Below are 16,902 nucleotides of genomic sequence, written 5' to 3'. Positions count from 1 at the left end.
GCATTCTATGGTGACAGACTGGGGGAGGGGGGACAGGGCAGCATTCTATGGTGACAGACATGGTTAGGGGAGACAGGGCAGCATTCTATGGTGACAGACATGGTTAGGGGAGACAGGGCACCATTCTGTGGTGACAGACTGGAGGAGGGGAGACAGGGCAGCATTCTATGGTGACAGACTGGGGGAGGGGGGACAGGGCAGCATTCTATGGTGACAGACATGGTTAGGGGAGACAGGGCAGCATTCTATGGTGACAGACATGGTTAGGGGAGACAGGGCAGCATTCTATGGTGACAGACATGGTTAGGGGAGACAGGGCAGCATTCTATGGTGACAGACATGGTTAGGGGAGACAGGGCAGCATTCTATGGTGACAGACATGGTTAGGGGAGACAGGGCACCATTCTATGGTGACAGACATGGTTAGGGGAGACAGGGCAGCATTCCATGGTGACAGACTGGGGGAGGGGGGACAGGGCAGCATTCTATGGTGACAGACATGGTTAGGGGAGACAGGGCAGCATTCTATGGTGACAGACATGGTTAGGGGAGACAGGGCAGCATTCTATGGTGACAGACATGGTTAGGGGAGACAGGGCACCATTCTATGGTGACAGACATGGTTAGGGGAGACAGGGCAGCATTCCATGGTGACAGACTGGGGGAGGGGGGACAGGGCAGCATTCTATGGTGACAGACATGGTTAGGGGAGACAGGGCAGCATTCTATGGTGACAGACATGGTTAGGGGAGACAGGGCACCATTCTATGGTGACAGACATGGTTAGGGGAGACAGGGCAGCATTCTATGGTGACAGACTGGGGAAGGGGGGAGAGGGCAGCATTCAATGGTGACAGACTGGGGAAGGGGGGAGAGGGCAGCATTCCATGGTGACAGACTGGGGGACAGGGCAGCATTCTATGGTGACAGACTGGAGGAGGGGAGACAGGGCAGCATTCCATGGTGACAGACTGGGGGAGGGGGGACAGGGCAGCATTCTATGGTGACAGACTGGGGGACAGGGCAGCATTCTATGGTGACAGACATGGGGAGGGGAGACAGGACAGCATTCTATGGTGACAGACTGGGGGAGGGGGGACAGGGCAGCATTCTATGGTGACAGACTGAGGGACGGCAGCATTCTATGGTGACAGACTGGGGGAGGGGAGACAGGGCAGCATTCTATGGTGACAGACTGGGGGAGCAGAGACAGGGCAGCATTCTATGGTGACAGACTGGGGGACAGGGCAGTATTCTATGGTGACAGACTGGGGGAGGGGGGATAGGGCAGCATTCTATGGTGACAGACATGGGGAGGGGAGACAGGGCAGCATTCTATGGTGACAGACATGGGGAGGGGGGACAGGGCAGCATTCTATGGTGACAGACATGGGGAGGGGAGACAGGGCAGCATTCTATGGTGACAGACTGGGGGACAGGGCAGTATTCTCTGGTGACAGACTGGGGGAGGGGGGACAGGGCAGCATTCTATGGTGACAGACTGGGGGACAGGGCATTATTCTATGGTGACAGACTGGGGGAGGGGGGACAGGGCAGCATTCTATGGTGACAGACTGGGGGAGGGGAGACAGGGCATCATTCTATGGTGACAGACTGAGGGACAGGGCAGCATTCTATGGTGACAGACTGGGGGAGGGGAGACAGGGCATCATTCTATGGTGACAGACTGAGGGACAGGGCAGCATTCTATGGTGACAGACTGTGGGAGGGGAGACAGGGCATCATTCTATGGTGACAGACTTGGGGAGGGGAGACAGGGCATCATTCTATGGTGACAGACTGGGGGAGGGGGGGCAGGGCAGCATTCTATGGTGACAGACTGTGGGAGGGGAGACAGGGCATCATTCTATGGTGACAGACTGGTAGAGAGGGGGCAGGGTATGATTCCATGGTGCCAGACTGGTAAAGGGATGACGGAGGGGGGGGGGCAGCATTTTATGGTGCCAGATGGGGGATGGGAACAGGACATCATTCTATGGTGCCAAACTGGAGGCGGGACAGGGCTTCACTCTATGAGGGAGGAGGGGAGAGGAGGCAAGGCATCATACTAAGGTATAAATAATGTATCATACTAAGGTGACTGGGGGGGAACAATAGAGCATGATTTCAGGCCGGTTTTAAACTTGAAACCAGCGTTTTTGTTTCGGTGCTCTTTCATCGCACCGCAACATCAAAAACAGCCTCGGCAATGCGCAGTAATCTCACTTCTGGCTGCAAGCCAAGCAGGAAGTGATACTCTCTAGCGCTCACTTCCTGTGGCCGAAGAACGAATTGCACAGAAGTGTATTGATAAAAATATGCTTCTGTGCATGAACACCGCAATGCAATAAATGTTAAAATATCTGAGTCGCCATAGACTTGCATTACTTCCGGTTGCCACTCATCGCCACAAATGTCGTCCGGTATCGTGCTGTTGCTTTTGCGTCAAATGCAACACTTGTGCACCGCGGCAGGTATGAAATGTCCCATGGGTTTTCGTTGCTTTAGTGTCACCCTGCGGTAAAATAGGTGTAACACAACGCAATAAAAACATACTGGTGTGAAATGGGCCTCAAGGTTATGGATTAAGGGAGGTCACGGCTGAAGATAGTTAGGACAGGCTGGAGGATTGTGGGTGGGGACAGGTTATTACTGTTTGGTGACAGCATAGGGTATGTTGGAAATAGGGCATCATTGTGTAGTGATAGACCGTAAAGCCTTAATGTGGAGAGGGCATCTCACTCAGCTAACAAAACATAAATAGTGATGACAGAGGGAGGAATTATATGGCATCGTGTTGTGGTGATAGATTGTGGGAAGGTGTGGTGGGGGAGACTGAAAATAGTGCAGGGCATCATTATGGAGGATGCTGAGAACAGAGCAGCATTGTGGAGTGACGGGCTGGGGAATAATTAGGGATGTCAATGAGATGCAAATAATTTTAAGTTGAAGCAGGATTATCCAAAGGTTGTATGCAAATGTATGCAACTTGAAAATAGACCAGTCAGATTTTAACGTAGTAGAATTTGATTGGTTCATGTTCAAGCTGCATATATTTGCATAATACTGTATCAATTCCAAATGATTTCCATCTCATTAACCATCCCTAGGGATAATGGGGAAGAGGGCATCATTATGGGTTGATAGATTGGAGGATAGTCGAGAGCAAGGCATCATTCATTCATAGCAACAAACTGGGGGTGGGTTTGGAGGGCCTAAGACCACTGCTGCGTTTTTCAAGCGTTTTTGAAATGCGTTTTCACACATTTTTACATGTTAAAACGCATCCTACCCATTTAAAAAACGCAAGCGAGTTCTTAAAGGGGTTCTCTGGGGGTATGTTGAAAATAAAAACACTTACCTGGGGCTTCTACCGGCCCCCTGTAGCAGTAATGTCCCATGCCGTCCTCCAACGATCCGCCATTCCCCGCTAGCGGACGTGGGAGCGCACGTGCTCGCTCCCGCGCGTCATCGGAAGCTTACTGCGCAGGTGCAGTACAAGAAAACTTCATACTGCACAGTAAGCTCCCGATGACACGAGTGGGAGCGCACATTATTCGTCTTGTTAGACGAATAATTGCCGGTGGCGGGGAACGGTGATCTGAGGAGGACGGCGCAGGACATGACAGCTACAGGAGGCTGGTAGAAGCCCCAGGTAAGTGTCAATTTTATTTTCAAACCCCCCCCCCCCCCCAGAGAACCCTTTTAAAAAATGCAGTAGTGGGCTCATGCCGTAATAGAGCATGATTGTGGAGTGGGAGGGGCACAACATCATTGTGTATTGGCAGACTACAGGGGACAGGTTGTGACTTTAATGTGACTGTGCTGGAAGTGACTGCGTGTTACATGGGGACACAATACAACACGGTATACTAGTGCATCTCAATAAACTAGAATGTCAGCAGTAATTACATTCAGAAAGGGAATCTCATATATCATAAATTTCAAGTGTTTTCAGTTCAGTATGCTGATTATGGCTGTCGGGTAAGGAAAAGCAAAATTAACTATCTCAGAAAATTAGAGTATCGCGAAAAAGTTCAATATTGTAGACTTCTGGTAGCTCATTTAACCCTAAATATCAGAAAAGGTGTCCTAAGCCTTCAAAGGGGACATGAGGCGAGAGGGATATGGAGGCGGCCATATTTATTTTATTTATTTCCTTTTAAACAATGCAAGTAACCTGGCTGTACTCCTGATCCTGTGTCTCTAATGCCTTTAGCCATAGACCCTGAACAAGGATGCATATCAGATGTTTCTGACTGAAGTCTGACTAGATTAGCCTCATGCTGGTTTCAGGTGTGTGATTCAGACACTACTGCTGCCAGAAGACTAACAGTATTGCCAGACAACTGATATTGTTTAAAAGGAAATACATATGGCAGCCTCCATACCACTCTCACTTCAGATTCACTTTAAATGATCTCTGTCAGGTTTAGTAAGCCACACAATCATCGGAAAGGCTACTGATTTGACAGTTGTCCAGAAGACAGTCTTCAGCATCCTCTACAAGGAGATTAAGCCACAAAAAGTCATTGCTAAAGAAGCTGGCTGTTCAGAGTGCTGTATCCAAACATATTAATGGAGAGTTAAGCTGAAAGAAAGAAAAAAGTAGCAGAAAAGTTGTTCATGCGATAGGATTACTGCGGCCTAGAAGGATTGTGAAGCACAGGCCATCCATGAATTTGTTGGAGACTCATAGGGATTGGACTGCAGCTGGATCCAGGGCATCAAGAGCCCCCCACATACAGACATATCCGGGACATGTGGTACAACTGAACTGCTGCATCCTTGTGTCAAGCCGCTCCTGAACGGGTGGCCCTGGGGACTGAAGAAGTCACAAAGGAAGGGAAGAAGGCACAAAGGAGAAGGAGAGACAAAGTGAGAGAAGTGTCTTACTTGGAATAAGTAGAAAACAGACTGGGCTGCTGCTTGGTGGTCCAAAGCCCTTATTTGGAGAATCTAGATCAAAATATTGTCTTCATATTGTAGAGGAAGGTGCAGGACTCTGGCACTGTCAACTGAAGAGTTTCCTCTCAAAAATAAAAGGAATCAATAATCACCTAAACCAGTTTGAATTTTTTTTTTTATCTGGTAGATGGAGAAAATGATCTCCCTCCCTTCTTTATAGCTTTATAACTAACTAACAGTTATGAACTAGCACCCCCTCCATTTTGTGAGAAATGGGAAAAGTACTAAAGGAACCCTTCTACTTTTGAGTGGCAAAAAAAATCCAGGGCTGTGGAGTCGGTACAAAATTCTTCCGACTCCAACTCCGACTTCTCAGTTTATGAAACCACGACTCCGACTCCGGGTACCCAAAATGGCTCTGACTCCTCGACTCCGACTCCTTAGTCTAATACTTAAAGAGACACTGAAGCGAAAAAAAAAATTATGATATTATGATTTGTATGTGTAGTACAGCTAAGAAATAAAACATTAAGATCAGATACATCAGTCTAATTGTTTCCAGTACAGGAAGAGTTAAGAAACTCCAGCTGTTATCTCTATGCAATAAAGCAATTAAGCTCTACGACTTTCAAAGAAGTGGTGGAGAGGGCTGTCTTCTGACTTTTATTATCTCAATTGTTTTCTTTTTCTCTGCCAGAGGAGAGGTCATTAGTTCACAGACTGCTCTGAAAGTATCATTTTGAATGCTGAGTGTTCTGTAATCTGCACATATTAGAGAATGATGCAATGTTAGAAAAACACTATATACCTGAAAATAAAAATATGAGAATATTTTCTTTGCTGCTAATCTTCTAGTAACTATTCATAGTACACAACCAATTCATTATATCATATTTTTTTTTCGCTTCAGTGTCTCTTTAACAGGGCTATGGATTTTGTACAAAAATTATCCGGCTCCTCAGTTTATGAAATCAGCGACTCAAACTCTGACTTCAGGTGCCCAAAATTGCCCCGACTCCTCCACTCCGACTCCACAGCCCTGAAAAAATCTTTCACAATATTTGGTTACAGAATACAGCACATCAGTTTATCAATTACAAGTTAATCTCAAGATGGTACCTATGTCCTGACTCCTGACGTGTTAGGAAAGATGCAGAGACAAGAGGGGAACAGATGCTGGGGATGCAAAGCAGATTCAGGCGATGCAAAGCAGATTCACGCTCTTTTTGACATATGTGGTGGTCCACTCCTGTCCCATTATAAAGAAATTTTGGGTTGGAATTGAAAACTTTAGTAATAATCTGTCCATAAATAGCTGCTGTTTTCAGAAACAATAGTAATTTTTGGCATAACTGACTTAGGAAAGGAAGGAGGAAAGTTAGATGTGACAGTGCCATTAGCTGTAAACGCTAAGAGACAAATAATTCAGAGTTGGGAAAATACAGCGGCGCCAGATCTGCGGGACTGGATAGCAAATCTGTCAATTTTTTGGGAGATAGAGGGATGAGAAATGGAGGACCATATGTCCTATGAACTTTTACGAACATGGCAGGAAAACTGGTGTAAGCTTGTGCATAACAGTTAGTGGCAACAGGAATTTGTTTGGATGGACACAATTAGAATCTGAATAGGTTCTGGCTGAAAGAAAGGTAGCTAGCATGGGTTATTGAGTGGGAACTTGGAGGTGGATTGAACTTGGTATGTATGGAATGACTGATGGCGACAAATTGTGTTTGAAGAAAAATACTGGATACTCAGACACAAATAAAACCATTATATTCAAACTATATGCAACTTTACTAACCCCTTTAAGAGTGCAACGAAGAAGCAAATCGTATAAATCGGGGGTTATCGATTAGCTGATTTTGAAGAAATTAAAAAAACTAAAGCCCTCTTTTCAGTAAATGTTGCATTTCATTTGGAAATCCAACTCCCGGAGTCTAGAGGAAGAGTGGAGAGGCACACAATACAAGTTGCAATGGGTCTAGTGGGAAGTTTCCACAGTCAGTGATGATTTGAGGAGCTATGTCATCTGCTGATGTTGGTCAACTATGTTTTATCAAGTCCAAAATCAGTGCAGCCATCTCCCAGGACATTTTAGAGGACTCCATGCTTCCCTTTGCTGGCAATCTTCATGGAACTGCTGATTTTCATTTTCCAGCAGCACTTGGCACCTATCCACACTACCTAAACAGTGTTCTCCTCAGAATTTTTTTCCAGCTGGGTGGCATAAAAAAGTTGCCAGGTGGCATGAAAAAGTAGTCGAGTGGGGCGAGATGAGAGAATGCAGGGCAAGCGCTTCTCTGCACAACTCTGCTTACAGCATATGACAGCCGGGTGCTCACCAAAACTAGCCGGGTGGAGCACCTTGCTAAAAGAGCCTGGTAAGAACACTGCTAAAGCACCAATACCTGGTTTACTGGCCAGCAAACTCGCCTGACCTAAATCCAACAGAGAATCTGAGGGATATCATCAAGAGGAAGATAAGACACCAGACCCAAAAATGGCTGCAATCAGCTTCCATGAGACCTTAGCAGTGCCTTAGGCTGACAGCCTCCATGCCATGCCGCCATGAAGCAGTAATTCATGCAAAAAGAGCCTCGAACAAGCATGACATCTACATACTTTTCAGTAAAGTAACATATCTGTATTAAAGCGGACCTGAACTCGGAACTTCCTCTCTGCTCTAAAACATAAGCAATAGCATAATAACCTTTAGGCTAGGTGTACGGTGCTGCATTATACAGCAGCTTACCTCAATGCAATGAAAGGCGCATGCAACGTTCACAGTGTGGTGTCAACGTCACATTGTAACGTGTTGCATTCAGGTTAGTGAGGGGCTCAGGAGTGGTTAGGGTAGTTACCTAATGGAATTCTTGATTCAAATGAGGCTTAACTGCCTCAGCTGTGTGCATGGGAGACAGGGGGTTAATTACCCAGAATTCCGTTGTTCTCTATGTGTCTATGTGAAATATATCACTTTGTGGCCCATATGCAATTCACTTTTTCTCCTGAGTTTTCTCCTAGGTGATATGTTCACACCTTGTCAATAAAATACCCCTTTAAATCATCAGCAAGCAAGAAAATACACTTCACAACTGAGGGGTTTTACCCCTTCAGCATCCAAGCAATTTTCACCTTTCAGCTCCTTCCATTCATTTGCCAATAACTTTATCTCTACTTATCAGAATGAAATGTGTTAAATGTGTTTTTTTTTTTTTTATCACTAATTAGGCTTGCTATAGGTGGTACATTATGCCAAGAATTATTTATTCTAAATGTTTTTTAATGGGAAAATAAGAAAAAAATTGGGAAAAAAGCCTTATTTTTCAGTTTTCAGCCATTATAATTTTTAAATAATGCATGCTACCGTAATTAAAATCCATGTAATTTATTTGCCCATTTATGCTGGTTATTGCACCATTTAAATTATGTCCCTATCACAATGTCTTGCGCCAATATTTCATTAGGAAATAAAGATGCATTTTTTTCAGTTTTGCATACATCACTAATAAAAAGCCCATCATTTATAAAGTAACAGTATTATACCCTCTTGACATACCTATTAAAAAAGTTCAGTCCCTAAGAAAACTATTTATGTGTTTTGTATAATAGCAACATTTATCTTTTTTGTAAAAAAAATAAAATAAATTTACAAACTATTGGGGAGTGTGGGAGGTAAGGGGTTGATTTAAAATGTAAAAACAGGTCTTTGCATTTAAAAAAAAATGCTTTTAGATGTAGTTTTACTATTTGGCCACAAGATGGCCTCAGTCTTTTTTTTTATGCATACTGTGTAACGATCGGTGTAACACAGAGAGGATCTGATTACCGGCGATCTGCAGTATCACCGAGAATACAGATATATACCCGATTTATAGATGATCTGCAGTATCACCGATAATCAGATATATCACTAACCTCTGGACACCAGGGAGATATGAGTGTAAAATGTAACAGGAATACTTTGAGGATTGCACCTGAGGAGCAGGTGCCAGCAGTAAAGATTACTGCACAATAACACTTTCCTTCCACAGGCCTGAGACTCTCCTGAGGGAGGAGTCAGGCTGAGAGTAGGAAGGACCGAGTATGAGTGACACCAAGGCAGGGTGTCACTCTCAGGTCTGTGAGCTATCTCTAGGCAGAGGAGATAGCTCTCGAGGTCGGACAAGCCGGGTCGGCAACAGACGGACAGATCAGGGACATTGACAGGAGACAGAAACGGAATCCTAAGACAGGCTGAGTTCAGCAACAGAGTATCAGAAATAGCGAGGTACCTAATCAGCGATCAGAAGAATAGTCAGGAAAGCAGAAGGTCATAACAAATATACAACAATGCCTAGTCTTGGGTGTGAGCTCCTTGATCATCAACACCCTGGAACTAGTCTAGATAATAACAGGCTGGTAAACTGTATCCTAGTCTTGGGTGTGAGCTCCGTAGTCATCAACACCCTGGAACTAGTCTAGATAATAACACAGATAATTTACAGGTTTCCCTAGACTGAGGTGTGAGGTTCTTGGTCATCAACACCCTGGAACTAGTCTAGATAATAACACAGATAGATCACAGAAACTGACAAGGTCTGAGTGCTACCACGTAGTGATCGCAACGCCAGACACCAGAGAAATGACCAGCACCTAGTATATATACATCAGCGCTCTCCAGCGCCTCCCCTAAGTGCTGGACCAATGAAACCTGAAAGAATCGTCAGCTGATCGGCTGGATCAGCTGACATCCTTCTGACTTCCATAAAGGCTCTGCCTCTCAGCGCGCGCGCGCGTCATCCTGAACCTGTGTGGACTATCTGTCCCAGCCACACCAGACATGTGTTGTAATGTATCTGTTGGTTTGAACGCGGGGCAAGCCGCACCGCTGTCAGAGTATGCGGCGGTTTCCCCGCGTTCGGCCATTCCACTAGCGGCAGGTCCCTGCGTGCAAACTTCCGTGTTGGACGTGGAATCCGCCGCCTTGTCGACTAAGCATGCGGTGGTTTCTCCGCGTTCCGCCAAGCTAGTGGATGCAGGCCCATGCGCGCGAGTAGTCATGCCGAACGCGGAATCAACCGCCTTCCTAGCGGCGGCTTTTCCGCGTTTTCTCACATACTGTAAGCGAAATTTGTATGCTTACAGGAAGTGTACTGAGGACGGGAAACTTTTATTTATTAGAATGATCGTGCAGCTTCTCATAAAAGGCGCAGATCATTGCTACGGGGACTTAGATCAATGATTAGGAATTGCTTTCTCATTCATTGATCTCCTCTGCAGGGGAGTAGATATACTGTACTGAAGCTGTGAAGTGGTTAAAATACCGGTAGTTTTGATAATACTTTTACACCAATTTTTTGCTATTTTTTTTTAATTGCAAAGTGCTGAAAATGGAGAGATGAAACATTATCTCATAGAAAACTCAGGAAAGAAAGTGAATTGCTTGTGGGCCAGTGTGTAATAAATCTGTATTCTAAACCAGTTTCCTTTTTTAAATTGAATTACTGAAATAAAGTAGCTTTTTGATGATATTCTAATCTATTGAGATGCACTATAAGTTTAAAGGAAACCAGAGCTGTCGATAAAAGAAGAACAGATACTCACCCGCTGCTTCCTCCTGCCGCATAAACACGTGCAAGTCCCTCGCTGTCCTCCCGCGGTCTGCCGTTCAGCCGCGATCAGCCCCAGTAATTGGCTAAGTCGCATCAGTCTGGGCTACTGCGCATGCACAGTAGCTCAGAAGGCCCAGACTGAGCCCGACTGAGCTTATTACCGGGGCTGATCACGGCTGAACGGCAGACCGCGGGAGGACGGCGAAGGATTCGCACATGTTTGTGCTGCAGGAGGAAGCAGCGGGTGAGTATCTGTTCTTCTTTTATCGACAGCTCTGGTACACTTTAAAAGACACTTGGTACTTAAATAGGGGGAAACCTCTGGATGCTACAAAGACTTACCCAATCCACTGCAATGCCAACCATGCCAGCAGGGACCCTCTTTATCTTTAGGGCTGTGCCCCCCTCCATGTCTAAGTGTGCTCACACTGTGCAGGCTTCAGTATGCTTTGCGCATTCACAGTAGTACAAAGCCACTTGTGCACAAAGAAAGAATGCAGCACACATGAGGCTCCATGCTACTGCGCAGGCGTGGACTGTACTTGTCGCACATAGAGGTGAGCGCGTGCGCAAGCAATCTTCGAGATTATAGTGTACCTGAGATCGTACACTGTGCCTTCTTTTATACTTACTTGGAGCGTCTTCCAGCCCTATGAGGGCCGTTGCCTCTCTCACCGTCCTTTCTGACCTCTCCACTCACTAGATATCCCTGCCGGTAATCCGTTCACTCACCGTCAGTCGTGGGCCTCTGCACAGCTCAGCCACGCTCATGTGCCTGGGAGCCTTCTGCGCCTGCGTAGTACTACTGCTCAGGCGCAAAATGTTTACAGGCACCAGAGCACGATGTGGGTGCACAGCCAGCCGGATAACCGACGAGGATATCTAGTGAACAGAGGGGTTGAACAGGATAGCAAGGGAGGCCACAAACCTCATGGGGCTGGAGAGAATCCCAGGTAAGTATAAATAAACACATTGGGGCCATCTCAGGTTCCCTTTCGAAGGCAAATATTGTTTTGAGGGTCCAAGCAGAGGAATAAAGGGGCATAGTATGACCGGGGAAGCCTCTGGACCACTACTGGCAGGTGGACCTTAAAGACTAACATCTGAGAGGACTGAAAGTAAAGTGCTCAGTACCATGGCGACCACAAGACCAGAGCTATAATTTAGCTCATTAAGTGATGATTTAAGAATTCAGAATTAAACTTTATATGTTTTTCATCCGAGTTGTCTCCGAGGAAATAGGCAGAGCAGAGCCCTCGTTTCCAGGCTTGAGCAGAGCTCTAGTTTCCAGGCTTGAGCAGAGCTCTAGTTTCCAGGCTTGAGCAGAGCTCTAGTTTCCAGGCTTGAGCAGAGCTCTAGTTTCCAGGCTTGAGCAGAGCCCTAGTTTCCAGGCTTGAGCAGAGCCCTAGTTTCCAGGCTTGAGCAGAGCCCTAGTTTCCAGGCTTGAGCAGAGCCCTAGTTTCCAGGCTTGAGCAGAGCCCTAGTTTCCAGGCTTGAGTAGAGCCCTAGTTTCCAGGCTTGAGCAGAGCTCTAGTTTCCAGGCTTGAGCAGAGCTCTAGTTTCCAGGCTTGAGCAGAGCTCTAGTTTCCAGGCTTGAGCAGAGCTCTAGTTTCCAGGCTTGAGCAGAGCTTTAGTTTCCAGGCTTGAGCAGAGCCCTAGTTTCCAGGCTTGAGTAGAGCCATAGTTTCCAGGCTTGAGCAGAGCTCTAGTTTCCAGGCTTGAGCAGAGCTCTAGTTTCCAGGCTTGAGCAGAGCCCTAGTTTCCAGGCTTGAGTAGAGCTTTAGTTTCCAGGCTTGAGCAGAGCTCTAGTTTCCAGGCTTGAGCAGAGCTCTAGTTTCCAAGCTTGAGCTGAGCTCTATTTTCCAGGCTTGAGCAGAGCCCTAGTTTCCAGGCTTGAGCAAAGCTCTAGTTTCCAGGCTTGAGCAGAGCTCTAGTTTCCAGGCTTGAGCAGAGCCCTAGTTTCCAGGCTTGAGCAAAGCTCTAGTTTCCAGGCTTGAACAGAGCCCTAGTTTCCAGGCTTGAGCAGAGCTCTAGTTTCCAGGCTTGAGCAGAGCCCTAGTTTCCAGGCTTGAGCAGAGCCCTAGTTTCCAGGCTTGAGCAGAGCCCTAGTTTCCAGGCTTGAGCAGAGCTCTAGTTTCCAAGCTTGAGCAGAGCCCTAGTTTCCAGGCTTGAGCAGAGCTCTAGTTTCCAGGCTTGAGCAGAGCTCTAGTTTCCAGGCTTGAGCAGAGCTCTAGTTTCCAGGCTTGAGTAGAGCTTTAGTTTCCAGGCTTGAGCAGAGCTCTAGTTTCCAGGCTTGAGCAGAGCTCTAGTTTCCAGGCTTGAGCAGAGCCATAGTTTCCAGGCTTGAGCAGAGCCCTAGTTTCCAGGCTTGAGCAGAGCCCTAGTTTACAGGCTTGAGCAGAGCCCTAGTTTCCAGGCTTGAGCAGAGCCCTAGTTTCCAGGCTTGAGCAGAGCCCTAGTTTCTAGGCTTGAGCAGAGCCCTAGTTTCCAGGCTTGAGCAGAGCTCTAGTTTCCAGGCTTGAGCAGAGCTCTAGTTTCCAGGCTTGAGCAGAGCTCTAGTTTCCAGGCTTGAGCAAAACTCTAGTTTCCAGGCTTGAGCAGAGCTTTAGTTTCCAGGCTTGAGCAGAGCTCTAGTTTTCAGGCTTGAGCAGAGCCCTTGTTTCCGGTGCCGGAGTTTAGACCTCTGCGGGTATCTGTACATCTCTACAGCTTTGTCTCTGTTGTCTCAGCATTCTGAAGCTGGATGGCTGCTAAAGCACAGATTAGCCTATCTCAAAGACCAGATAGCCAGGATATTATGGGGCTTGTGCCAGCTTGGCGTTTACAGCTTACAGGATGGATGATCTAAAACTTCTGTGAATGTTATTGTTTTCCATTACATATTTCAAAAAAATTTGTGGTATTGTATTCTATTTTTGGAGGTGGCACCAATCTGAATGTCTGGCATCATTGTAAAATAATTAATGCATTTTAATGGACAACCGAGATGACATGATGAGCTAGACATGTACAGTGCCGAGCACACAGATAACTAGGCTGTGTTTCTTTTTTTCTTTCTCTGCCTGAAAATGTAATTATCAGGTATGCAGGTGACAGTTTCTGCCTGGGTCAGATTTATACAGCATAACCCTCATTGATAAGTAATTACAGCCATAAAACACTTTCCTGTCTGTAAACAGCATCTGAAAGCAGGAAAGAGATAAAAAGGGTCAATAATTTATAGATTTGGGCTCTGGCATACTTCAGTGAAGGTGTCATTGAGCAGAGACCATGAAACAGTAAAAACTTACTAGATCTAAATATAAAATAAAACTGTGGAATATCTAAAAAGTAATTTTTAGGAGACTGATGATAGATCGATACAATTGTTTCTCTCATCAGTTTATTTTCGCCTCGGATGTCCTTTAAAGCAAATTTGAAGCAAAAAATAATAACCAACGTATGATATAAAGAATAGTGTGTGTTTTACGGATAATGAATAGAGCAGTAGCAAAGACAAGAGTCTCATATTTCTATTTTCAGTTATATAGCTTTTTTTTTTTTTTTTTTACAAACCACAATCTGTCTTTAACCACTTCCCAACTGAGGGGTTTTACCCCCTGACTACCAGAGCAATTTTCACCTTTCAGCGCTCCTTCCATTCATTCGTCTATAATTTTATCATTACTTATCGCAATGAAATGAACTATATCTTGTTTTTTTCGCCACCAATTAGGCTTTCTTTAGGTGGGACATTATGCCAAGAATTATTTTATTCTAAATGTGTTTTAATGGGAAAATAGGAAAAAATGTGGGAAAATTTTTTATTATTTTTCAGTTTTCGGCCTTTATAGTTTTTAAATAATGCATGCTACTGTAATTAAAACCCATTAAATGTATATGCCTATTTATCCCGGTTATAAAACCGTTTAAATTATGTTCCTATCACAATGTTTGCCGCCAATATTTTAGTTGGAAATAAAGGTGCATTTTTTTCAGTTTTGCGTCCATCCCTAATTACAAGCCCATAGTTTATAAAGTAACAGTGTTATACCCTCTTGACATAAATATTTACAAAGTTCAGTCCCTAAGGTAACTATTTATGTATTTTTTTTAAATTGTAAATTTTTTATTTTTTTTTTAATTACAAAAAAAAAAAAAAAAAAATTGGGGAGTGTGGGAGGTAAGGAGTTAATTTTTTGTGTAAAACAAGTTTATTTGTGTGTAAAAAATGGTTAGGGTGTAGTTTTACTATTTGGCCACAAGATGGCAACATTACCAATTTGTTTCATGCGACCTGCAAGCGTCCTTCCGGACGCTTGCAGGAAGTAGAAAGAGGCTGGGACTTTGTTATTTTTTCACAATGATCGCCGCTGCTCAGCTGAGCGGCAGCAGATCATTGCGGGGCTTAGATCAACGAACGGGAATGGATTTTCCCGTTCGTTGATCTCTGGGCGAGCGGGCGGCGGCGTGTTTACTAGCGGCGGGCCGCGTGTTTACGAGCGGGAGCGCGGACAGCGGCGGGAGTGCGCAGAGTACGGATTTCTCCGTCCCTGGGGGTGAAAGGATGGAAAAAGGGGTGGAGAAATCCGTACGCGCGGGGGTAAAGTGGTTAAAGTGGTCTAACACTCAGCATTTCAACTTTGCTTTAAAAGATTGCTTACAGCTTAGAAACTATTATGCCAGATTTTTTTAAAGCAGAAATTCACTGAATGGGTTAAACATGACATGTTAGTTTTGCATCTGTGCTGAGGTTTAGATACAAATGTATCTTTGTTTGGAATGCAAATAGACATTTGAAAAGCCTGTCTGGGAATCCCTCTGTGCTCTCTCAGAGAGGTGTTTGTTTATTTACATTGTAAATTGATACATCTGTATCTAAACCTCAGCACAGTCTCCGATTTCTAGCTAAATGCAACACTAAAATGTCATGTTTAACCCATTCAGTGAATTTCTGCTAAAAAAAATATCTGGCATAATAGTTTCTAAGCTGTAAGCAATCTTTTAAAGCAAAGTTGAAATGCTAGGTGTTAGACCGCTTTAAGCTATAAAACAAAGCAGAAGTCATGACCCTTTGGACTTTCCTGCAGTAAAAACTTATTTCAAGCTGTCTCTCACTGTTGGCTGCTTAAGTGCTTCAGAAAACAGGACTGTATTTGACCCAAGTTGGGTGGAAGAGCTCAGAGAAGCTCTCTTGCATAGATAACTGATATTTCTTAACTTTTTCCGTACTGGAAAACAATAGGAGACTCTTTTCTTTGCTACTAATGTTTTATTTCTAAAGGTGCCCATTAACAGTACATTTTTTTTTCACCAAATGCAATTTTAATGCTCGAATTGTATAGAAAAGTCACCGTTTTTTGAAGGCAATTCATAAGGAACGATTCTTTGGTCAATTGCTGAATAGGATAAAATCGATCCTAAAGTTGGATTTTATGATCGAATTTGAAGAAAGAATCGCTCATTAAATGTTAAAAATCGATAATTACCTTCCGATCATTTTTGATTGTAAAAATCGCATTGAAAAAAATTGTACTGGTAATGGGCACCTTTTGCTTTACATACAATTGATTATAAAAAAAAAATTATACATACCTGGGGCTTCCTCCAGGCTGATCCCTCCCTCGCCGTCCTCCTGCTCCATCTGGATCCTCCACAGTTCGCCCCAAAAATCCTTCGGTCTGGCCCTACTGCACATGCAGGGCCCAGGTGCACGCGTGCTCCCGTCGCCCCCATCTCAGGTACACTTTAATGAATCTTCATATGACAGAACAATCTTCATCCAAGACAGTTTTTTCCCCAGAATTTTTTTTTCTTGCTGGGTGGCATGAAAAAGTGGGCGGGTGCCAGGTTGGGGCGCAATGGGGTAGTGCAGCACAGGCCCAATTCTGCTTACAACATATGGGGAGGCCAGTCAATGACAGCCGGGTCCCCACCAAAATTAGACGGGTGGAGCACCCAGCTAAAAGAGCATGGGTAGAACACCGTAAGAGAATAACACATGTAGCTCTTACCACAGCATAAAACAGGATCACATGGGCGATCCCAAAGCTTTACCTGAATTGCGGCTGTACAGCAGATTGCGCCTGCACAGCTGTTTGATGCCTGCCGTTAGCTAAGCAATGAAATGGCCTAACGGCCTATACCGGCCTTTCCGGTCCCTATTCTGCGCAAAGAGCCCTTTTCTGTTGCCACATCTCCTGAACTATTTGGAAACTGAGACAAAGTCAAAATGTATTTCTTGCAAGTTGTGATTCGAGCGCGAGAAAATATATGCAGGAAGAATGAGTCTTCGGAATCCTTGAATTCCTAAATCATATGCAGGGAGATGCACATCCTCCTTTGTTCCGGGTGCATTGTAGGAACATAAAATAGTCTCGCCGAAGTCTGGCAGAAATATTCACCTTCTAGAAGCTGC

The 16,902-nt window shown here is 44.9% G+C and overlaps 2 protein-coding genes across 9 annotated transcripts in view; both read left to right on the top strand.

Moving 5' to 3' along the window:
- Positions 1-16,902, top strand: part of AGBL4 (AGBL carboxypeptidase 4) — a 2,106,705-nt gene that overhangs the window by 1,398,014 nt on the left and 691,789 nt on the right. The window lies entirely within an intron of this gene.
- Positions 1-16,902, top strand: part of BEND5 (BEN domain containing 5) — a 62,235-nt gene that overhangs the window by 2,031 nt on the left and 43,302 nt on the right. The window lies entirely within an intron of this gene.

The sequence above is a fragment of the Hyperolius riggenbachi genome, chromosome 6 (genome assembly GCF_040937935.1).
Source record: "Hyperolius riggenbachi isolate aHypRig1 chromosome 6, aHypRig1.pri, whole genome shotgun sequence".
Taxonomy (NCBI): Eukaryota; Metazoa; Chordata; class Amphibia; order Anura; family Hyperoliidae; genus Hyperolius; species Hyperolius riggenbachi.
Note: the sequence above shows the minus strand (reverse complement) of the source record. Positions and strands in the feature narration are given on the sequence as shown.